The 25,315-nt window shown below is 41.7% G+C and overlaps 2 long non-coding RNA genes across 3 annotated transcripts; one reads left to right on the plus strand and one right to left on the minus strand.

Annotated features, from left to right (window-relative positions):
• Nucleotides 1–949: 949 nt before the first annotated feature.
• Nucleotides 950–20,706, minus strand: LOC144301990 (uncharacterized). Of its 2 annotated transcripts, none has more exons than XR_013368917.1 (3): nt 20,521–20,706; nt 19,690–19,914; nt 950–1,491 (listed from the first exon to the last, which is right to left on the minus strand). It is a non-coding gene; the product is annotated as an uncharacterized LOC144301990 (long non-coding RNA). The 2 variants fall into 2 exon arrangements; XR_013368916.1 differs by lacking the exon at nt 950–1,491 and adding an exon at nt 10,985–11,756.
• On the plus strand, nt 19,268–23,730 carry LOC144301992 (uncharacterized). The gene is made up of 3 exons (XR_013368918.1): nt 19,268–19,801; nt 22,768–22,818; nt 23,155–23,730. It is a non-coding gene; the product is annotated as an uncharacterized LOC144301992 (long non-coding RNA).
• The last annotated feature ends 1,585 nt before the right edge of the window (nt 23,731–25,315 follow it).

The raw sequence follows: 25,315 nt of genomic DNA on the forward strand, positions 1-25,315 counted from the left end.
GTGGTGATTTGTTAGAGCAGCAATAGGAAATGAATGCACTTGCTCAGCCACTGTGAAGGGAGAGTCTCTTCTTCCCACTCAACAAGACAAATACAGGTGCCCTGGCCAGTGTTCCCCATTGACAATAGAGGTAGAGTCCAGAGAGTAAGGCTCATCTGTATAGGACACAGCTTCTGTGACACAGTCTTCCTGCAGTAACAATGCAATTCCACCTCCTTCATTTAAAATATGTGCACTTCCTATGACACATTTGTTCACCCTAGACATTTCCCCTCTAGCAATCACTGTTGGGTAACAAATCATACTTGAAGTAAGAATAAGGCTCCAGATTTTTATTCAAATTCTTATCTCAGGCAAACTCTTAAGCCTGAGGCTTTCACCAGGCAGGCTTCTCAATGGCTCAGTGGGAACAAGGGACTAGGGAAAGCCCCCAATGTGTGGGGCTTGGGGAGAAGGCCATGGAGGCCAAGCAGGATGGTACAGCGGGTTTCAGGGGTGACACTGGGGCAGAGCCCGAGTGGGTCTCTGGATCACTGGTATGCAGCCATATTCTTGTGTGATTCTCATTATTTTTTCTGCAAACCTGCTATGTGCTCTCCTTCATGGCCACCCCTGCTCAATTTGTCTCTATAGCACTTACTAAATTTTAATTTTCTAGAATACAAAATCCATGAGGACAAGGACTGATGTTTATTTTATCCACTGATGGCTAGCCCCTAAAGAAGCACACATAGTAGGCCTTCTTTATATTAAAGAGTATTTTCTCGCAGTACTGACTGCAAGAAAGATGAACGATCACATTCGGATTTCCAGAAGAAGAGGTGGAGCAAAAGTGGCTGCCAGGAGGCCGTGGGGTCAGCACTGTAATTCATCTGAGAGGAGACAGTGATTGGGCTAAGGCAGGGAATTTTATAGTCATAAGAGACTACAGCACACAATTTACAAATAATAACAATGTGCCTAATATTTATTATTGTCAATTCCACATAGTAAAGTGATCTTCACAATATGTTTTATTTATTTTGGCAGAACTCTTAAATCTCGAGAGAACCTATGTTCCAACTGATAAAGTTTCTGATATAAATACTGGTTGCTACTTTCATTTAGAAGAAACACAAAGTGGAATAATGACGATGTAGGTCAGAACTTGCTATCATTAGCCAAAGACCTGACCTAGTTCTTTGCTGGGCAGGCTAGTAATTTTTGAATACTGAAAGCTGGTTTCCTCAAGTGTTTGAGTTATTAGCATCATAATGACTAAAAGGTGTGCCACCCTTCAAAGTGTGATCCACATCATTGACATTTTCTCCAATACCTTAAGTCTGCACAACTAACAAAGCAATAAATCCAGCTCTGGTTCTAACATTTACCAATTTCTATGGTGAAAATACTCCCACCGTGACATATTTCAGGCCGCCAATGTGACGTCACTGAAGGCAGGATTGAGAAGAGGTGCATGAAGGATACAGGATTCCCACCAGGCAATAATCTCTAGAACAAAGATGATCATAAAATGCAATAAAATAGTTAGGAAGTGATGGTTGCAAATATTTATTACCTTTGTTTCAGTACAATTTGCTTACTTGTAAGTCAGTATCATTTATTTTTAATAATTAATTTTTTGTCACCTGGCTTTTATTTTTTTTTTAATTTTTATTTATTTATGATAGTCACAGAGAGAGAGAGAGAGAGAGGCAGAGACACAGGCAGAGGGATAAGCAGGCTCCATGCACCGGGAGCCCGACGTGGGATTCGATCCCGGGTCTCCAGGATCGTGCCCTGGGCCAAAGGCAGGCGCCAAACGCTGCGCCACCCAGGGATCCCATCACCTGGCTTTTAACAACCAGTTCACAAAATTCTGGAAAATTTAACAATCACTTGTAATGAGTTGAATACAGACCAATTCATCACACAACTAGCACAGAAAGAGTCATTCCAGGAAGGATGCTAGAAACTTGGTTTGCACAATTGGATAGATGGCCTGTCGTTCATTCAGAAAGGGGACACAGCATAGACAGTGGAGGCATGCAGTTGGGATCATGGAATTAGAATCAGGCATGTCAAGTTTGACATGTCAAAAAAACTTCCATGTGGAGATGGCCAATTAGCAACTGGAAACATAAGCCCAGAGCTCAGAGGAACCCCAGGGAAGAAGAAAGAAAGAAAAGTCATCAGTGGGTGGATAGTAAAAAGTGATGGGCCTCAGATTCTCTGGGGAGAGTAAAAAGTGAAAGAGGAGGAGGAGCTGGGCCCAGGCTTGAGAAGCACCATTGAATGGCCAGAGAAGAACAAGCCTGCAAATGGAATCGAGGACAGTCCACTCAAAGGATGAGTGATTCCATACATGGCGCCACCGAAGAGGCCAAGGTGCAAAAAGCTGTCAGCACCATTGAAAGCTTCTAAGTGATTCAAGTATGATGAGAACCCAAGGTTATTGTTGACTTTAATAAGAACAATTTTAATGTGTCATTGGGTGGAATCACAGAGAACAGAAAAGTAAAGCAAAAGTCAGGAAATTAGAGAGAGAAAATATGAAATTGTTTTCTTTCTGGAAGCTTGGCTATATAAAGTGAAAAAGCATAGATTCCAATGTGGGGTAATGTAGTATTGAGAGGGGCTATTATTTTGTGGGAAATAAACTGCATCCAATGCAGAAGCCAAGGGATAGAATCCAGTAGAAAGATACAAGATTCAAGAGAGATAGCAAGTGATAATATCATAAGAATTTGGGAGGATTCCAAAAACAGATCCAAATGCACAGGGGATGCTATTACATGTTTAGGGCAGCATGTCATGTCACCAGGACAATTTGATAACCAATCAGAAAAAAAAATATTATGAATTTGTACTTAAAACCATAAATCTAAACAAATTCCAGGAAAAAGCTTTTAAAAGAAATTATAAAAGCATCATAAATAAGTATGGATGGATTGTGTTTAATTATCTCACAACTCAAAAGGCCCCTGAGTGTGACACAAAACCTAGAAGCCACAAAAGAGAAGACAGATGCATTGGACAACATGAGAAAAAATTTTTAAAAGATCTACAAAGCAGCGGGCCTGGCTGGTTCAATTGGTTAACTGTCTGGCTCTTGGTTTCAGCTAGGTCATGACCTCAGGGTCCTGAGATAGAGCCCCACATTGGAGTCTGCTTGAGATTCTTTCCTTCTCTCTCTGCATGCCCTCCCCCACTGTTCTCTCTCTCTCTCTCTAAAAAAAACAAAGAAAAAAAGAAAAAGAAAAAAAAATCTACAAAGCAAAACACCATAATTAAAGTAAAAGACAAATAGAAGACTCTGGGGGAAAAATGTGTAATTCATAACACAAAGGGCTAACTTCCTAATATGAGAAAAAAACACCCACAAAACCATATGAAAAGCAACAAGTCAATAGAAAAAATGAGCAAAGAACTTTAATGGCTCTCAGAACAGAAAACTCAAACAGCTCTTAAGTGAAGTTCAACATCACACATAAGAAAAAAGAGCAAAAATGAAACTACACCATTTTTTCATCTATTAGAAAAAAAATTTTAAGAGCTTGTTTGGATACTAAATTTGAGAAGAAGTGGGCAGTCGGGCATTTTCACACATTCAGGTGTAAATTGGGAGAGCCTCAGTGGTCACAACCAGATATTTAAAGATTACAAATAAACTTACATTTTGACCTTGCAGTTCCACTCCTGGGAGTTTACCCGACAGCCTTGAGTGACAATAGGCTATAGTTTATCGATTTTTAAGATGCATTTTGGAAATTGGGTGAGTTTGACTCTCAATGCTGTGGCATGTTTTAATTAGCGGTGTTTTTTTTCTTTGTCCATGGCACCTAAAATAATAGGATGTCTTAATATCGAGGCATCTTAGTTTAGCCGAACTCAGTTTGTAGAAGACTGTCCATTACAGCAGGTTTTGGGAGAAGCGATGAAAGCAAAGCAGGAAACAATGTGTACTGTTGCTCCAATTCATGTAGAAATATATCATCTCTATCTGTAGTCTACACCACATCTGTGCTAGGGACACATGTGTTATATGCACTTATATGCATATATGTTCACATGCATATCTGTATATCCATGTGTCTAGACTCACTCACACCTAACCATTGGCTGGTTTGTGTGGGTAATTGCTCGGCCAGGATTCTGGAACCTCTGTTGCCTCTAGGGAAGAGAACTGGGTGGCCTGGAAGAAAAATTTCACCTCTTTTCTATTTTGTGACCACTGTGCAAATAAATGTATAATCTAAAAGTTGTAAAAATGTATCATCTAAAATAAAATATTATTAAAAACAGAAACAAGCAGTCATCCCCACTGCAGACCCTGCTCTGCGCTGGCTCACAATCCGCTCCCCTCCTGATTGACTACACCTACTTTAGCCACTGGGCTGTTGAGTCACAAGGAAAGGGAATCAGTGCCACAAAATTATCCTTTATTCTGAGTCCAGCTATCACAGAAAATCCTCAATTCAATAACTGAATGTCCTTTCTATAGTCTCTGTAATATATTTAGTATCATAAAATCCCTTTTAAAAGTATGATTTGGGGCAACTGGGCTTAGAAGTGAGTCTAGTTCTAATAAACTTTAAAAAATCCTTATTACTTTTCTGATCATAAAAGCAATACCTTGTCAAGGAAAAAAAAGAGAGAGAGAGAGAGAAGTACTCTCTAGAAATTGCTACCACAGCAAATGGAAACAGATTTTGGCGAGGGTGGGAGTTCGGGATGTAGTCAGGCCCAGGAATGGCTGTTTTTTTTGTGTGTGTGTGTTTTTTTTAATATATTTTTTAAATTTATTCATGAGAGACTCAGAGAGAGAGAAAGGCAGAAACACAGGCAGAGGGAGAAGCAGGCTCCCTGCAGGGAGCTCGATGTGGGACTCAATCCTGGGTTCTCTGGATCATAACCTGAGCCAAAGGCAGATGCTCAACCGCTGAGCTGTTGCAAGCAGTGTTTTGGTATTTTAAAGAGCTGTGATTTTACATGTTGACAGAGTCATCATGACCCAACTAATGTCAACCCGTGGCATCAATATGTCCAGCAAGTCAAACGCTTGCCTACCTAGGTCTGCTTCCTACCAGTGGCGGGGCTGCAAGGGGTACCACGTGGGAGGGCAGTCTCCCCAGCTGGTCTGTGAGTTCCTGGAGGCCATCTCTATATTCTCACCGCCAAGCTGGGGGCCTGGCATGCATGGAAACTTAATACTCATGGAACAAATTAAGATGTGGCTTGGGATGGTGGAAATCTTACCCACTGGGACGTGGGACCCACGTCAGACTCAAACCTCAAAGCTTGCAAGAGGAGGGGTCTGAGTATATGTCACCCACCACCCCTGAGTCTTGGCCACCATCCATACAGGGCTGTGATAACATTCTTCTTGCTGCAGAAATCAAAAGCCATCTGTGCAAAGGTGCTCTCATAGCTGCTGGAACCAACTAAGGGCACACTGTATTTGTTTTTCAAACATGGTGATTACTGCTGGGAAGGAATCTGGGCTGATGGGCAGAGTGGGGGTGCAGTGGCCTCCTGGGAGCATGTGGCTGGTGATGTCTGTGTTATCAGGGCACAGGGCTGTCAGGCACCGCTCCACCCAGTGTCCCTGCAAATGAGTCCCACCCACCCCAGGGGACATACAATGTTCAGCAAGTAAAGTCCTGCATTCTTGGAGCTTCTGTTTAAAACCAGGAGGACACTCCTGCACCTTGTCCACTGGGGCTGCTGGGGAAATCACACATCTTTGAGGACTGGTGTCCTATGAATCCTAGGATGCTGACTGCTTCTGAGACCCCAGCCTGCAGCCCTGTATCCTTCTCTGGTCGCTGGTCAGAGTCCCCATTCATGGCCACAAAAGCTGCTTCAAACCTCATTCCCTCCCTAAGGCTGCTCCTTGCTGCCTGGCCTGCATTCTTAGAGGAGACAACTTCACTATTTCACAAAGAACTCAGAAATTGCCTCATAGCGATGTGATGCATATACTGCACAATCCTGGTTTGACGTGTCCAGTTCTATGATTTTACTATATTCACGGAATTAGGCAACTGTCAAGTCTGTCAATCACAGGACCTTTCCATCATCCCAAAAGAAACCCTAGGGATCCCTGGGTGGCGCAGCGGTCTGGCGCCTGCCTTTGGCCCAGGGCGCGATCCTGGAGACCCGGGATCGAATCCCACGTCGGGTTCCCGGTGCATGGAGCCTGCTTCTCCCTCTGCCTGTGTCTCTGCCTCTCTCTCTCCCTGTGTGACTATCATAAATAAATAAAAATTAAAAAAAAAGAAACCCTATACCTGTGAAGCACTCGCTCCCCATTCTCCACTGTCCCCATCCCCAGTCTAAGTGACTACTCATCTACTTTATATCTCTGTATATTTGCCTATTTCATAAAAATAGGATCATATATGTGGCCTTTATGACTGGCTGTTTTTCGCATGACAGAATGTTTTTCAAGGTGCATCCATGTTGCGTCAGGTTCTCAATGACTCCATCACGTGGGTGCACCACACTTTACCCATTCTCAGTTGACAGAAGACATTTGGGTTATTTCACTTTTTGGCTATTATGGGGATGGGCTGCTATAAACATTCTTGTACAAGTTTTTGTGTAGACAGATGTTTTTATTTGTCTTGCATATACACCTAGGAGTGAGATTGTTGGGTCATATGGTGACTGTGTGTTTAGCCATTTGAAAAACAGCCAGACTGTTTTCCAAAGTGGTTGCACCATTTTACATTCCCACCTGCACGGAGAGGCTTCCAGTTTCTCTACATCCTGACCCACACCCGTTATTGTCTCTCTTTTGGATTCTAGCCATCCTGATTGGGGTGAATCTTTACTTCACTGTGGCTTTGATTAGTAAGGCTTAGTCCTCAGGGACTTGAACCCTCTTACGTCACTACTGATTTCATACGGTCATAGTACATATAATATGATGATATTTACAGATGTGTATATTGCATAGAGCATAAATAAAAATATAATGGAAATACATAACATATAAAATGCAATACGACTGTAATAGAAGGCTAGTAAACAAACAAACCAAATGCTTATGTTATGAAATGTGTAAATCCATCACGATGCGTTTATTTAGGAACAGCTGTTATAAAGAATGAGGTAGGTCATTGGAGCTGACCTTGAAGCATCTGACCACCAGCCATGCAAATCACGTGCTGATGGCATCGATCCTCACCAGATCCCTCACTTCTTAAAAGAGCAGGGTCCTTCTTTCTGAGCCAGCTCCACCCAGCCTTGAGTCTGGGCCCCATTCACTCACACCTCTGGAAAGGGGCTTCCTTTCCATCCTCTGTAACTAGTGTCACAAGCCAGAGTAAAAACCCTGTTCTACTGGGGTTCCTCCACAAACATCTGATGCAGCAGAGACTCCAAAGCAAATGGCTGGAAGGATCCCAGTGTCACTGTCCCCTGAGCACCATGCGCCTTGCACTGCATTTATCATCCATTACAACTGCGCTTGCCTCCTGCGGCTGTGAGGCTGGTGTGACCCGAGAAGTCTAAGCCCGTCTGAGGGGCACCTGGCCCGTGGTGAATGCATGTGCTTGCTCTTAAAGTTATTGTCTTCAAAATCGTAGTCATGATTTGCATAAATACTATGTGCAAATGACACCAAAGTTAGGATAAAAGTGTTATATGGCGGGATGTAGGCTTCTGACCACCAATCCTCTTTCCACAGCCTGGCCCCCGAGGCGAGCACTGCTACCAGCTGTTTGCAGAGCCTCACAGAGGTGGATATCCTGTACTTGGGCAAGACAATCATACGAGTGGAAAATATACACATAATAGCCTGCTCATCACCATATTCCTGAGTTTGCTGTTTTTCACTTCACATTTATTTTGCAGATGTTTCAATGCAAGCACCAAAGACTTCTCTCATCCTTTGTAAGAGCTGCCACTAAATGAATATGTCATCATGGATTTACATACAGGCTTCCTAATAAAGATGTTATACAAATACAAATATAACATAAATATAAAATATTACTAATTATATATGATTGATTAGTAATATTTTATATTCATGTTATATTTATATTTGTATAATATAGTCATATATAAATATTACATATTTATATATAAATATTTACAATTAGTAAATAATGCTATTGCCGGATCATCAAATATTATAAATGTATCCTGATAAGAAAATGTGATTAATTAAACATAATTAAAATTTATAATAAAAATTTCCAAATTTATCTTCGAGAGATGTACCAAGTGACAATTTCTAGCCACAAAACAAGAGCATGTCCGTCTCCCCCTAACTTCCCCAAGTGCTGTTGTCTCTGGTCCATGTCAACCTGACAGGTGAACAACAGAGTCAGGGTAACATTTAGATATGCATGAATCCTGACTCGTGTGACTCAGAACACATCTCCAAGTGTCTAGGAGCTTTCTATATTGTATTGGGTAAAATGGTGGAAACTATCTGCGTATTCCCTCCACTCAATTTCTATTTTATTTTAAATATTTTCTTATTAGTTTGTTAGAAAAACCAACCCTTTGATCATGATATAAACTGCATTTTTTTGCAAGATTGTTGCTTTCGTTTTGAGTTTGTTTGTGATAAAGTTTTTCCCAATTCAGGGCTATATGCAGTCAAATTTATCAGTCTAGTTCTGGTGTAATAGCTGAAGAGAAATTCTTCATTCCTATGCTTTCTTATAGTGCTTTTATGGTTTATATATACATATATATGCATAGACACACTTTATATATATTCTTTATATATATAGTTTGAGCTATTGAAAATTTGTTTTCTACAATTTATTTTTTCCAGATACTATTTAGTTTTTCCAAATACAATCATTATTTAATAATTAATTAATATTTTCCTCTCTAATTTAAAATCACATCTTTAAATTCTTTACCTAATTGGGCCTGTACTGTGTCTCTTTTCCATTTGTCTGTCTTTCCTAATCACACAGCATCACATTGATTTAATTATTGCAATTTTATTTTAAAATTATTTTCAGAAAGGTTGTTTATTCCTCCCTTTAAAAAATGCCATTATATTAAATGTATAGATTCACCAAGGGAGAGTTGGTCATTCCAAGAAGCTGAGTCCTGTCCAAGCAGAGTGCTTTCCCATTTATCAAGTCTGTCTTGTCCTTTCATAATGTTTTAATGTTTTCTTCAGCACGATCTTCACCATTTCCTGGTAAGCTCACCCTCAGCTATGTCATGTTTTTTGTCGATGTTATAAATGGATTTCTCTCTGACCGTAACCTCCCTCTGCTGAGTGTAAGACAGCAATTAGTATCTGTATATTAATTGTTCTATTCTGACCCTTTCTGGATTCTCTTGTGTATAATTGCTTTTCAACTGTTTCTTCTTGCTTTTTCCACTTTTTTCTGTAAGGACAACAATACTTCATCCACTCTAATTTCCTTTTCCTTTCTAGTTGTAGTGATGAACCAGATAACATTTCATGTCCTTTTGTCTTACTCTCAACCTGATGGAGATGCTTTCAGTGTTGCCCTACAAAGCATTAAGGTGCCTTTCAGATTGAGATGACGATTTTAAAAATATTTTATCATGAACACTTAAAATATAAATAAAATTAGAAAGTATAGATGTTTACTAGAAAGTAAACATGATAAACCAAAGAATCTAGATTCAACGGTTGCTAACATTCTTTGTTACTTGCTTTACACACACACCATGTGTATACACACACATTGCTGACTGATTTCAAGTAAATAACAGAAATCATGAAAATCCAAAAAAGTAAGCTATTCCTCTATATGGACACCAATCATTATTAAACAAAACAAAATTAGTAATTAGTATAAAATCTAGCTTTATTATAATAATACCCACATTTTTTCAAATGCGTCCAATTGACCACAAAATGGATTTTATGGCAAGAAACAATCAAAAATCACAAATTTCATTTGGCTTGTTATATCTTGTGTTGAATATATTTCATATTGCTGAGAAAGCAATTCTTACTCTTTTCCATTCATAACTTAGATGTAGCATTATCAGCTGTTTTTCCAGCATCTAATGGGAACCTTTTCTCTTTTGCTCTATTAATGTGGTGAGTTATTACTAAAAGGTTTCCTAATATTGAAGGAAGTTTGTATTCTGAGAACAAAATTCTCTTAATATGATTTTTTCCAATGTGTTACTAGAAACTATTATTCAGTAAGATTTGCCTGTGGTTTTTGTTTCTCACGTTGCTTTTTCTTTTTAACCTTTGATAACAAAGCTGTATTTGCTTCAATTTTTTAAAAGATTTATTTATTTATCTTAGAAAGAGAGAGAGAGAATGAGAAAGCATGAGCAGAAGGGGCAAAGTGAGAGGGAGAGAGAACCTCAAGCAGACTCTGCTCTGAACGCAGAGCTTGATCTCACAACCCTGAGGTCACACCCTGAACCAAAACCAAGAGTCTGACACTTAACAGTGCCACCTAAGCACCCCGTTTGCTTCAATTTTTTTGAAAAGGAAGATGTTCTTTCTTTTTCTATGTCTTGAAATAGTTTAAATAGTGCTGGAGGCAGTTCTGCTAGCAAGAGGGTGAGTGCTCCCCCTACAAACCAGCTCTCCTGCTGTGATACCTGCACACACTGGGGCTGTAACTCAGGTTGCTCTCTGCTCTGCAAGAGAGCAACTTCCATCTTTCACCTTCTCTCTCTCTTAGCTCCCTATCTTAGCTTTCACTCTCTCTAGGTGTTCCCTGAGCTCTTGAATGTCTGGGTTTTTTTCTCTTTCACTTCATGTTGTTTGATGGTGATAGCTTAATTAAGATTTCAAAGATTTTCTGAAGATAGGTTGAGCCTGTTCTATGGTCACTTTCTTCTTGACCTGAAAGTATTGACTGAGTGAGTATTCTTTTTTTTTAATAAATTTATTTTTATTGGTGTTCTATTTGCCAACATATAGAATAACACCCAGTGTTCATCCCATCAAGTACCCCCTCAGTGCCCATCACCCAGTCACCCCCCCCCCCCACCCACCTCCCTTTCTACCACCCCTAGTTCGTTTCCCAGAGTTAGGAGTCTCTCATGTTCTGTCTTCCTTTCTGATATTTCCCACTCATTTTTTTCTCCTTTCCCCTTTATTCCCTTTCACTATTTTTTATATTCCCCAAATGAATGAGACCATGTAATGTTTGTTCTTCTCCTATTGACTTATTTCACTCAGCATAATACCCTCCAGTTCCATTCACGTCGAAGCAAATGGTGGGTATTTGTCGTTTCTAATGGCTGAGTAATATTCCATTGTATACATAGACCACAGCTTCTTTATCCATTCATCTTTCGATGGACACCGAGGCTCCTTCCACAGTTTGATTATTGTGGACATTGAATCATGAAATAGGCAAAAGACATGAGCAGAAATCTCACAGAGGAAGACATAGACATGGCCAACAAGAACATGAGAAAATGCTCTGCATCACTCGTCATCAGGGAAATACAAATCAAAACCACAATAAGATACCACCTCACACCAGTGAGAATGGGAAAATTAATAAGGCAGGAAACAACAAATGTTGCCGAGTGAGTATTCTTGAACTGCCACGTCTTCTGGCTCTTCCTTGAAGGGCCTTTAAATAGATCCTACAGTGGTTTACTTTTGACTAGTCATCCTGAATGAAGTGAGTTCTTCTTGAACCACCTGGGAACTGTCTGTGGAGGAGGGGTCCAGATCATGTTCCAAGCAGGAGGAATGTTCCTTCTTATCTATGAACATGGATTAATTATTTTAGCCTTTGTTTCTCCCCAGCCAACGGAGAACAGAAGCAGTAAGACTGTCGAAAGAAAAGATATATTTATTTTGCTTGTACCTGACCCTTACTAGGCATGTTTCTGAATGTGCCATTGTGATAAATGGATGGTAAGTAAATGTTTCATGAGTTACATCCAATGCTAACTTCCAGCTGAGGAGGGTTTGCTTGCTACTCAGGACAGCAGGGCAGTGGAGAGGGTGGTCTCTACAGGCAGAGTGTCTAGTCTGAATCCCACCAACACCTCTTCCTATCTATGCGAGAATCAGTTTACACAACTATAAAGTTGGAATTAGTCTGTGTATTTGAGATAAGGATTAAGGGAGGTTAATCCCACGATACTCATCATAATGCTGCTCAATGAATGTAAAGCATTATTGTTATTTTGTTTAGTTGGACTCAAGTCAATTAATAGAATTAGAAGGGAAGCCCAAGAAGAATGGCATGTGGACAGACCCCTCTCTCCACCACCAGGTGAGGTCTCTAACCATGCAGGTCCAGAACCTTAACCTTAATGGACTCATTTTCACTAATTAAGTTGGCAGGTGATCAGTTCAAAACCAAGATGTGAAGCTCTTCATCAGCAATGGGGACTAATACTGATGAGCAGATGGCAATGCTTAGTGATGCTGTGTGGAGGATGCTCCAGGCACACCAGCTATTCAGTAGGAATAGCACGAGGCTATTGAGCACGAGGCTGGTGGGACACAGAAGGCTGGCAAGAGAAGAAAGAAAAATGACTTTGGGTCCTTCATTTACCTCCCCAGGCATGCAAACGCTCTGCCTGAAAATTAGGGGACTGAGTTCCCAAAATGCATATCCCTGGCTGGCTCCCATGAGACATGGACCAACCTTCATGAGTTCTTAGCCACCAGTGCTCTCCTCTGTCCAGCACTGCTTTCACAGCCAGGTTTTCATCATTTCATTCCAGTTTTTGGTCATTCACGATAGTTTTGGAATCATTTTGCAGAAGCCTCCAAGAACAGTGCAATTTCCAGGCATCTTGATGTTTAACTGCCCTGCAGGTCCCTCAGATCCACCTTGGTTATAGCAAGAGAAAGACACCCCTTGTTTTTTGACACTCCCGTGTTCTTTCTCTGATTCTTGCACACATCAGTAATTTACTCCCTTTTTTTTTTTCTAAGAACATTTCACAGTATAAATTGTGGCCTGGAAAATGGTGTGTTTCCTCTGCTTCCAGACAAGGAAAGCTGTAAATAATTTAAAGTTCCTGCTGTGCAAAATTACCCAAACAGAAAGTGCATTTTTTATGCTTGGCACTGAGGATGGTAAAATAAGAAATTGTGCCAATTTTCCTACAGGTGAAATTTTAGCTTCTTTATAACATAAGCACTTTGACTCTGAAATCAGTAATGTAATGAGATTTCTTGCCAGGCACGCCAGCGTTAATGTGGGGCCATAGGAATAATGGCCCACATTTACCTTTCTCAAAAAAAGGAAAAAGAGACTTACAAAATTACTGATTGAAAGTCTGAGCCTGGGACCATTAAGTCACACCTCAAGGCTCAAAGATTATGCTCACTAATAGCATTTATGTCACCATAACTGTCCAGGTCAGCACACCTGACGTACATGAAAAGATTATCTTGTGGCACAAAATTCTTATTTGTATGTTATTTGAATTTCTATGAGCCACCATATGTTGAAACATCATTGTGACCTATTTTTCATCCCCTAATTAATGAGTCATGGTGAAATGGGGCCATGTTTTGTTTCACCTGACCCTGATACATTGTGAGCACCTCCAGAGATGTCCTGCTGTCTCTGCAAGGACTGGAGGACTTTCCTCCTTCATATCCAGGAAAGCCCAGAGCCTGGCAAAGCTCCATTCCACAGGCCCAAAGTTCTCAGAGCAAGAAGAAGAAAGAGGCCATCATGCCTGGTTCTTTCTCCCTAGGAAACTCATGCTGGGAGCCTGTAATGGAAAGAAGTCTCCTGGTCTTCCATTAAGGTGCCATTTTGTAATGAAGGCTGTTTCCCTGGACACTGGACCAGTGGCTCTCACACCAGATCCAGTTCTCATTCATCCATCCCATTCTACATGAGCAGGGATGGGCTGCGTCATCAGATTTTATAAAGACAAAGCACAAACATTAACAGAGAAGAGCCAAATATACATCAAAGATCATGAGGCTCCTGGGTGGCTTAGGCTTAGTTGGTTAAGTGTCTGACTCTTGGTTCCAGCTCAGGTCATGATCTCAGGGTATGAGATCGAGCCCTGCATTGGACTCTATACTCAGTGTGGGGTGTCTGCTTGGAATTCTCTCTCTCTCTCTCTCTCTCTCTCTCTCTCTCTCTCCTCTCTCCTCTCTCCTCTCTCCTCTCTCCTCTCTCCTCTCTCTCTCTTTCAGGAATAGATAAATAAATATGTTTTTAATGTTTTATAAAATTGTTTGCCAACAGCTGCTAAGCACCATCAGATATATGCACAACCAGAGTTTGCTTCTGGTGGTCCATCCCTCTCACCTAGTGATTTCATCCTCCAGTGCCAAAATTTCAATCTCTACACCTCTCTACAACCACTTCTCCAGCAGGACATCTGGTTGCTGAGCAGTTCTGAGCAGATGCTGAAACACCACAGAGACATGCCCTCATAGGTATGAATGAGCTTGGCTTATATTTTGTACTGAGAGACAAGAGAGAAGGAATGAGACTGGAGGAAAGGAGGAAGAGAGAAATTAAAAAAAAAAAAAGCAAACAAAAAACAGTGTTTCCTATAACATGGTCTCCACAGTTGCAGCAGGAGAGGTGTGGTGTTTCTCCAATTAGAGGAGACAGAAGAATAAATCTTCAGCTATGTTACCTCAAGAGTCCCTGGTTGCTCAGAACCCTGCACTCTGTGGGGCATGTCCCAGGGCAGCAGCCAGCATTGCAGGCCATCTGCTTGGCAGGGTTGCCCCAGACTCACCCTGCGTTCTGGCACTGCTTCTTTTTTTAATATTTTATTTAAGTTCTATTTGCCAGGGCACCTGGGTGGCTCCCTGATTGAGAGTCTGCCTTTGGCTCAGGGCATGATCCTGGGGTCCTGGAATCAAGCCCCACATCAGGTTCCCTGTGAGGAGTCTGCTTCTCCCTCTGCCTGTGTCTCTACCTCTCTCTGTGTGTCTTTCATGAATAAATAAATAAAATCTTTAAAAAATTAAAATAAAACAAATTCAATTTTCCAACTTATAGTATAACAGCCAGTGCCCATCCCAAAAGTGCCCCCCTTAATGCCTTCCACCTAATTACTCCACTCCCAGCCCTTCTACACCCTCAGTTTGTTTCCCAGAGTTAGGAGTCTATCATGGTTTGTCTCCCTCTAATTTTCTCCACTCAGTTTCCTCCTTTCCCTTATAGTCCCTTACACTATTTCTTATATTCCTCATATGAGTGAAACCACATGATTATTGTCCTTCTCTGATTGACTTATTTCACTCAGCATAATACCCTCCAGTTCATCCATATCGAAGTAAATGGTGAGTATTTGTCCTTTCTGATGGCTGAGTAATATCCCATTGTATATAGACACCACATCTTCTTTATCCATTCATCTGTCAAAGGACATCTCAGCTCCTCCGCCAGGTGGCTATTGTGGACACTGCTGTTATGATCATTGGGGTGCAGGTGCCCCTTCCTTTCACTACATCTGTATCCTTGGGGTAAATCCCCAGCAGTGCAATTGCTGGGCCATAGGGTAGCTCCATTTTTAACTTCTTGAGGAACCTCTACACTGTTTTCCAGAGTGGTTGCACCAACTTGCATTCCCACCAACAGTGTAAGAGGGTTCCCCTTTCTCTGCATCCTCGTCAACATTTGTTGTTTCCTGTCTTGTTAATTTTAGCCATTCTCACTGGTGTGGGGTGGAATCTCATTGTGGCTTTGATTTGTATTTCCCTGATGCCAAATGATATGGAACATTTTCTCATGTGTCTGTTGGCCATGGGTAGGCCTTCTTCTGGCACTGTTTCTTAGGGAGACCTCCCACGACTCCTGAAACAAGCTGGCTCTTTCCCTCAACTACACATTGTGGTTGCCACCCTCTTTCACTTTCACTATTAAATTATAAACTCTGTGGGGAAAAGGATTATATCGGCCATGTTCCTAATCTAATTCCCTGAGCCTCCTGGTCACTAAACAGTTGAATCAGTGAGCTCCGGGTGCCTCATTAAATATTTTCAGGCTCACTTAGATGCAGGTGATGGGTTCTGTGTTCTCCTGAAACCAGAGGATATTGTGCCCTTTCTTACTTTCTTCCTGGGTTGAGCATGTACTGAGATTTTGAAAACATGGCTTGATTGGCTTCTTGAGAAAAGAGCAGTGACCAACCAATCCAGGAAGAGTTTCCTTGGCTTCCTGGCCTCAATGGTCTTCAAAACCCTGGGCTCCAAGTGCCATTTATTTAACTCAGGTAAAATGGAAGAGTCTTGAAACCATCTCATCTAATAGTAACTTCACAGAGGTCCATGTTGATGCTGATCTTGGAGAAATGGAACCTTTAGTCTGTTAAATTTTTCCAGAGAATACACCTCACCCTCCAACCTAAAGCAGGGGAAGATCTCTAGTTGGAGATAAACCCACAGGCAGATGCCCAATTTCCTGTTCAGTAGCTCTTCTCCCCACTATGGATTGGAAGTTCCTAGGAAGCAGGACTCAGGTAGTCTTAACTTGCATCACCCTAGGACAATTACAAGCTGAATGGATACCTTTGGATGGCAACTGGTGTAGGTCCTTCCTGAGTTTCGGTGCTAACTGAGCCTCTTTGAAAATATCTACTTATTACTTAAAAAAAAAAAAAAAACAGAATGAGTTTCAGAATGATGGGATCACGGAATACAGAGCTCAACAGCTAATATTTACAACTCACTACCATTGTCTCTTGCTCTCTGGGTAAAATGAGGCTTGGCGCACCTCTGGAGTCAGACAGCCTGGTTTGCCACCCACCTCCTGAAATGAACTTGAGCTGAACGGCCCCTCACACTTGGGAGGTCAAGCATGGATGACAGGATCCAAGCTCAGCTTCTGGCTTCTTATCAATTTCTCCCCAGCGAATACTTAAACCTCCAAAACAAAGTGTAAGTAATATACTGAATGTTTCACCTTCAGGCTTTATTTCATAAACGATAAGCACCTGCTTCCTAGTATGTGCTATTCAGTATCTTGTATTCTAGGTATGGAGTAGCAACTTAACAGCATTATTTTTTTCCCTTGGGAATCATTTAGAACACATTTACCCCCAAATAGTGCAATTTGAAGGAATCTTAAAATGACTTTCCCTTCATTTTTAGCACTGTTTCTAAAAATCCCCAAAGGCCAAGAGTGTGTTACGACTGTCCTTGAACAGGCTGCTGACTGTGTGAGCTGTGTGCGTGGCAATGGCTAAAGGAATCAAAAAAATGCCAATCACTTGGGTGCAAATGACAACTCCCTTAGACTATTTTCAGGGGATCTTAGAAGCATTCCCAGCACCAGTTAGTTCCAGGGCCACATTCCTGCCCTGACACAATCTTTGGGTGGAATATCGTCTCCACAAGGCTCCTTCTCAACTGTAAACATACCATCTGCAGAAAGGTCAGTGCTCTACTAATCCAGTAGAGCTTTCTGATCAGATTTGTGGAAAGAACCTTCATGGAATGTGGCAAGGGAGGACTCTGCTCAAGGGTGCAGTCTTCTTCATGACAGGAGAGTTCCTACCCTACTTGGGGCAGCCACAAAAGGAAAAGCAGGTCATCAGTGAGATCCTTAAGTCCTCAGAAGCCCTGGGGATGGCTGGGTGTGAAGAAATATGTGTGTGTTCTGGTGGTGTTGGGGCTTTCTGAATAACTTTGCCTGCAAATGGGGGCTCAGAGAAAGCCTCAGGAAGAAGTTAATGTACAACTGCAGCGAGTAAGAAAACCCCAAAGAGATGTACTAACTCTGTCTGGCTGTTGACGTTTCAAGTCTAGAGACAGAAATATCTCTAGGCCTTCAAAACTAGACTCCAGAGCTCACCTAGCCTTGGAAGGGATGTATTTACACTCTAGATAGAATGAGAACCCAGGATGCTCTAGGGCTCCATCTCTAGGAGCAAAGGTTTTCCTCCCTCCTCCTGGGAGGGGACAGGAGGCAGCTGCCTCTTTCTCCTGTGCATCAGGAGAGAAAATTCATTCTTTGCTCAGATGCAGATTTTGTGTTTATGTCTGTGTATGGCATTGGCCTACTTCTCCCCACCTCACCCCGGGGGTGAGAATCAAGGCACAGGAACCCTGCAGACGTTATTTGCTTTCTAAATGAATAATGATCACCTGTCTCTAATCCAGAATACACATTCTCATGTACACTTTCAGGATAAAGTTAATAAAGATGAATGTTAAATCTTAACAGCAGTTCAAAGCAAAGAAGATAGCCTACTTTATTTCTCTGTGGGCTTCACTTGTGGCTGGTCAAGGGGAGGGAAAAACCGTTCTGAAGGGTAAAAATGGGGTGAGTGGAGGGAATTCTTACTTTATCTGCATTTGTTGCTTTTGCTTTTTTTCTTTGCCACAATATATGGCATTGAATTTGAGTCTGTTAAATCAGGGGTTCCCTACCTCAACCCTGCTATCAAGTTGGGCTAGATAACTCCTTATCTTGGGGACTGTCCTATGCATTGGAGGTGATTTAGCAGCAATCCTGGCCTCTGAAACCCGATACCAGTAGACACATCCCCTCCCCCGGGCTTGTGACAACCAAAAAATGTCCCCAGACATTGCCAAATGTCCAGTAGGGGGCAAAATCGCTCCAGTTGAGAACCACTATTGTAAATGCACACGTGACACCACATATCCATACATTTCACATGGTACTGGTCACAAGTGAGATGATAACTGTTTTTATGCACAAGCCAACCAGATTATTTCCTCCTTGTCTGAAGAGATCTTCCTAGACACCCACATAATTAATCCATTCAAATGATAGCCAACCTCTTTCACCCACAGTGATTAAGCCAAATCTGCAAACATCCCTGTGAAAGGTACCACCGCTGTATAGTCTGCTTGGAAGAGACTGCCAGGCTGGATGACTAATACAGCTGGTCCTCTTTTTGAGATCAGCATTTGATAGAAAGGGAAGGATCAGAGTCCTGAAGGAGAAAGAGGAACTAGCGAAAATAGAGGAAAGTTGTAGAAACCGAAGAGCAATGGTGCTAAAGACTACGTTCACCCCATACAAAATTTTGCAAAGAATGAACACCACTGAATATGGAATCACTTAGAAAACAAAACACACAGCATTCAAGAACATCATAAAAGCCCAGTGGGCTCTCCCAAGGGAAGGGAGGCCCACTTGCACCCCCTTTGTTAAGACAGGAAGCAATGGGCAGAAAAGCAGCTCAAATGAGAACATGTGAGCATGGGAGGACTGGCTGCCTAGACAGTGCAACCAAAATGAGGAAGGAAATGCTCAAAGTGGTGGGGTTCATATCTTCCTTACGATTGCCTTATTGCCTGGACAACAGGCATTTATCTCAACACGCCTCTCTTCTACAGGATTCTAGAATTCTGTAGGCAGTTCTGGGCTTCACCATGAATATTTTTGCTGAGGTGCCTGACCCAGGGTCTGACATAATAGGAGGATCATAAAATAGGGGAATCCATGCCAAAGGGAAGCACTGTGTTAATAAAGCTTTGTTTAGCATATCTACCACTGCTGGTGGCTGTGCCTCAAGATCGAAGATGTGTTTCAGAAGGACATCCAATCACGGAAAGCCATTCCTAGTTGCCAGCGTAGACAGCCAACAGAAGGGGAGGGTTGGGCACCATCACCCAAGACCTCAAGGACTCTCAACATGAAGATGTCAAAATCCCCAGGCAAAATACGGTCTAAGGAGACATAGTCATTTTCTATGGTGCATAACAGATTACCACAACCTTAGTGCTTTAGTGGCTTATCTGTTCACTATCTCAGTTTCTGAAGTTCAGGACTTCCAAGCACAGCTTACCTGGCCCTCTGCTCACGGTCTCACAAGGCTACAATTAAGTAGCCCAATCTGCTGGGCTGTGTTCTCATCTGGAAGTTGAGTGGAGGAGGACTTCACTTCCAAGCTTGCACAGGTTAGCAGAATTCCTCGATGGGTGTTGGCCAGAGGTTGCCCTTAGCCGCTACAGGTGCCCACAATTCTCTCTCCACAGGCAGTCCACAGCATGGTATATTGCTTCTCTGGGGCCTGCAGGAGAGCAACAGTGAGTTTGTTAGTGAGACAGAGTCTTACACAACACAGTACAATCACAGGACACACCTCCTGCCACCTTTGCCATATTCTATTGATTAAAAACAAGCCATGGATCCCACCTAAACTCAGTGAAAGGAGCATTTCACAAAGCCGGGAACACCAGGAGGCAGGGCTCACTGGGGATTACCTTAGTATCTATTCACCACAGGAGGGAAAATCATAATAAAATCTAATTGTAACAACTCTTCCCAGCAGTTGTGCACCAGGAACATGGTTACCATCACTTTGCCACAATTCTGACATTCCCCCCACTTATGGGAAAGATAAGGGGAAAACTGAACTGTGGGATGAGTTTCCTTTTCCATGCAGCAGCTCTTACTGTGATAGGTCTCTGGTCCCATCTCATTCATGACTGTGACCTGCTGCCTAAACAGAGTGGAGTTAGGGGAAGGGGGAGAAAGTCTATCACTACAGAAACCCAGGTTTGGAATGCTGATGAGTAAATGTGTAAACTTTTGGTGCACTGTTTCCTGGCAGGAAAACTGAAATCACACTGACCCTCCCTCTTTCCCATCCCTGGGCAAGACCAGAGCCCTTTACCTGAAGCTTTGTCAGAGCCAACATCTTTTTTAATGAAGGGTCACATTCACAATCTTCTGCTCCTGGAAATCTGATTGGTGCTGCCCTCATCCACTCTGGTCAATTTCTCTTAATCCTTATTCTTTCCTGACCTCATTAGAAGTAGGTTTGTTCCATCCCGATGGTGTGTTTTCAGACCCAGTCCTCACCCACTGTTTGACAAAGCACAAAATGTTTCCTTTATCAGGTAAATTAATTAAGAGGCCAGTCACTCAGTGAGCCCAATCACACCTGGGCTGAAGGCTAAAAATAGAAGGAGAGGAAGTCTTTCAAGCCACAGAAGCAAAGATGAATCACATTCTAAACCTCTCTATGGATGACTCCTTGTCAAGGAAGAGGTAGCCCCCCTTTCTCTACCTAGAAGCACTGGGCTCTAAGGAGTGTGATTCAACCAGATTGCACCAGTCGGAATCGCTCCTTCTCCCCATCCCCTGCCTCTGATTAATCTCCATTCTTCAGCAAGACCACAGATAAAGATATGTGCGTGGCTTGTACCCCCACAATAACCTCTGCATTGTTTTCCTCTTATTCTCACAGAAGTCATTTATAACTGATTTTATCTCTTCTTGCATATTACACTTATATGCTTCTTATTTTGATCTTTTTAAAAAAATTACAAGGTATTTCAACTTATGGATCATGGATTTTAGCTTTGAAAAAACTTTCAAAGATATCAACCCCTTGTCCTGCCAATGTGGCTAGCGGGAATGCTGCAGTCGAGTGACCTGCCAGGGGCCCTGTGATGACTTTACTGAGAGAAGGATCAGATCACACAGGATCCTGAAATTAGCAGACACTGTAGTGGCTTCATGGGAGGGCAACCATGAAGACACAGTCACAGTATAGAATCCTTGGATTACCAGATTTGTTGTGACCTCATGGAGACAGGCTCACAACTGAACCATAGCTCAGAAGAATCTTGAAACAGGCCAGACTCAGGAAATTGCATCTGGGGCCTTCCCACCTGTGTTTTGCATTTTATCATTTTTATTTCTTGCCTCCCTAGAACTCCTGTTTTCTGATAATATCAGTACCAGAATCCTTCACCCTCTACCTCTGCTCCCCCACCTCTAATCTCCTAGTGACTTCATTTAGGACACAGCCACGACTGTCCCTCCCTCTTAACCTGAAACGTTCCTTCTAGTAATGCCCTTGCCACCTCAACTTGATATTTTCTTCTCCCACATGCACTGCACTGCATACTCACGAGTGGTGTCATTTCTTGGGTGTCTATCTGGTGGTACCTGGCATTATGCTTAGCGTTCACTGTGTATTGCTTAATCACCACAGAAACCCTAGGAAGTAGATGTTATCTCCACTCTACATGTGAAAAGACGAGCTCAGAGAAGTTAATGACCTTCCCATGCTCACTTATTTGTTCAGTGTGGTGTCAGGATTTGCACCTGAGTCTGACTCCAGAATCTACCCTCAGTCTACCACTCCAGTATGGCATCCCAAAGTGCCTTGAGTTTTATAGAACATCATTGATTTTAAATACTGTGTCCCTTGAACCGTAAGTACATGTGCCACTTGTCAGATTGTTTTTCATTTGCGTTTGGAAAGGAGAGTTCTCATATTTATGGGGGAAATTGATGACACACAATTCTTCAGCCTTTACCCTACTGCACACATACACACACCACAAATACATGTGTATAATGCTCCTCTACATTTTGCACAGGCAGACCTTTCAATCTTGGGGAATGCCAAAAACGAACAAAGATCTCTTTGCAGTTGGAAACTTATACCTTCACTAACCTCCACCATCTATCCTGCATTCCAACCAAGTTGAATTCAATATAGATTATTTGTTTCACATTTTCCTAAGGACTTGACAGCTCATATCCTTGCCAGAGACATTGAGAAATTAATGTGGTAGTTTTCTGCAGCACACTGACCTCATTGGCATTATACAATGTTGAAACAGTTTGAGATTTTTTTTTTTTTGAAGCTCATGTTTCTTTTTTTTTTTCTTTTATTTCTGAGTTTCCCTCCTCTGTTCATCATTTCCAGTATAATTTTTTTGGTATACCTCTAAGTAGTCCTTTGTGAATCTATACCGGATGTTTCCTGTTCTTTGTGTTCTTTCTAAAGAAATTGCAATTTTCTGGGCTTTAATTAAAGTGTCCCTCAGGATACCCCTGTTTTCTTCTGCTTCATGTAATATTGTGCAATTTTGTCTATTATGCTTTCTGCTCCTCTTTACAGATGCAGAACTCTCCTCCACTGTGCTGCCTTGAATTCCCATCAGAACCATAGGTACATGCTTATTATACTTCTCAAAGTTTGAAACACAGATATTGGATGCCTACTCTTGTTGACAGTCCAACACTAAACATGTGGAGATGATTGCAGATATCTAGCTAATTTGTGAGTCAATGGGTAGAATTAGGTAGCTTTGCTGATACCTACTACTAGCATGGTACATACAGGCAAATGCCAATGAAAGAATCCTAATTTTTCCTCTGAAAAAAATGTGATCTATATCATCTGATTCCAAATAGATACTGTAGACATGCAGATCTGTATTATCTGTATTATCTGATTTTAATAATTTTTTTAATTGGAGAAATTATACATCTCATATTTTTAAAGGATTGGAGAGGTCCAAAAGTGATGAAGACCAAAAGAACTTAAGCCAGAGAGATACAAGAGCTTTTCCTAGAGGAGATGCTAATTGCTGACTGTTTTCTTCTCTTGATGCATTTGCCAATTCTGAATATGAGATGAAGATTAAGCTTGGCCCAAATGGAGGGATGCTTCTGGAAGACTTTGGGTGGACATCTGTGGATGAAGTGATGTATTGAAAGGATATTCCCCAAGAAGCATGTCTTCCCCTTGAGACATTTGCTGAACTCTACTGCACTGCTGGAAACTGAGGACGTAGACAAAAACACAGACTGAAATTTCATACAGTGTTTAAGAAACTAAGTCCCATTAGAGAGAGAAGTTCTGCAGCAAACACAAAGCCAGTCTTCCTTTGCAGTCATTAGCCATACTTGAACTTACGTGAAGCAAGAACTAAGCTAAAAAACTCTGAAGGGTAGAGCATTCTGGTAAGGCTGAAGAGATTAAAAACAAACAAACAAACAAAAAAAAACTGGGAAGCACCACAACCCAAGAAACAAGGATTTACCAAATATGAACAAATCTTGATAAAATTCCAACCCAGCCCCAACCCAAGATAATCTCAATTGGATTGCAGTCATGAGCTTCTCATTCTATATGCCCACAAGAGGAAAAGGGAACCCTCACTGGCTAAAGATATTATCTAGAGCACACATGATCTATTTATATGCCATGTTTGGGATATAGCAAAAAATATCATTGGATAAATGATTGGATCAACAATCAAGAGAAAAAGTTTTTTTAATTAGAGGTATATGATTTTAGCTCAAGCATGCAAAGAATCTGGAAATCATCATTCTATACTTATCACCACCAACAAAAATCTGGACAAACTTAAAATCAATGCTTTTCCTTGAACTGACGAGAAATAGAGGTCACAGGTTAAGCCACTACCACAAAAATCTAGAGAGACGGGCAAATATGAGAATCACAGCTGAAATCTGCTTCTCCGGAGCAGAAGCCACTGGAGCTGCAGACTGCTAGAAATGTTTAATTGGCAATTTTGATGAATTGCTAGAGGCTGAAGTAGAGGCTAGCACAAGACTGAGAAATTCCTGGGGGCCATCGTCTTAGTGTGCATGTGTGTGTGTGTTGGGGTTGAAGGGGATACATTTGTGAGCGTTCCTTCTAGGAACCACACCAGGTTTTCATGGTGAAGATTTGAGAAAGACGTCCTCCTGGCTCTGGTAGAGAAAGGCAATCATTGCAAAATGTGGCAATCTTATCCATAAGACAGGACTACTGTCCAGTGGGAAAGACCTTGTCAGAACTGTAGCTCAGCTGCAGAAGGGTATTCCTTCCAGTCAAGCCCCATGTAGCCTTCCTGTCTCATCTAAGTGGAAAAACCCAGTCATCAAGGCACAAGACTTCAAAGAAGTAGATTGGGAATTGCTGTAGCTACAGAACAGAGCAGGAAGCAAGGGCCAAAGGGAGAAACTAGGCTGCTAGAGAAACACCTGTGAAGGTCACAGCCCCACTAAACAGCGAGACTAAACCATGAGATTATAAAATGCTTCCCATCCCCCATACCTTACCTCCATACTAGCAGGGCTACAGTATGAAAAAACAGTGGGTTAAAGATGAAAGGGCTGCAGAACACAGACTTTATATAGGGAAGAGTAACTAGGGAAGCTCTAAGTCAGTATGGGAGGAGAAAACAATGACACTGAAGGCGTAGGAAGTTTCTGGCACCTAGTGCAACAAGTATCAAGCACTCTTGTCCAGATTAACATAACACCTAGCACCATATACTTTAGTACCTGTTACAGCCAGCTGACATGCTATATCCAGCTCTCCACAATAAATTACCAGGAGTCCAAAAAAAGCAAGAAGAAGCAAAATCTGAAAAGATGGATATTTAAAATATGATTTCTCTGCTAATGTGTATAGGAGAAAAATGCAGACAACATGCAAAAAAACAGATGAGTGATGTAAGCACAGAGTTGGAAACTCTAAGAATAAAAAGACAAATGTTAGGAATAATACTGTAAGAGAAACGAAGGCTATGTGGATGGGCTCATCTGTCGATGCAAGAGAGCCAAGGCACTCGTGAACTTGAAGACAAATCAAGAAAAACTTCCCAAACTGAAATTCAAAAAGAAAAAAAGGAATGAAAGAAAGCAATCCA

The sequence above is a fragment of the Canis aureus genome, chromosome 30, assembly GCF_053574225.1.
Source record: "Canis aureus isolate CA01 chromosome 30, VMU_Caureus_v.1.0, whole genome shotgun sequence".
In the NCBI taxonomy this organism is placed as follows: Eukaryota; Metazoa; Chordata; class Mammalia; order Carnivora; family Canidae; genus Canis; species Canis aureus.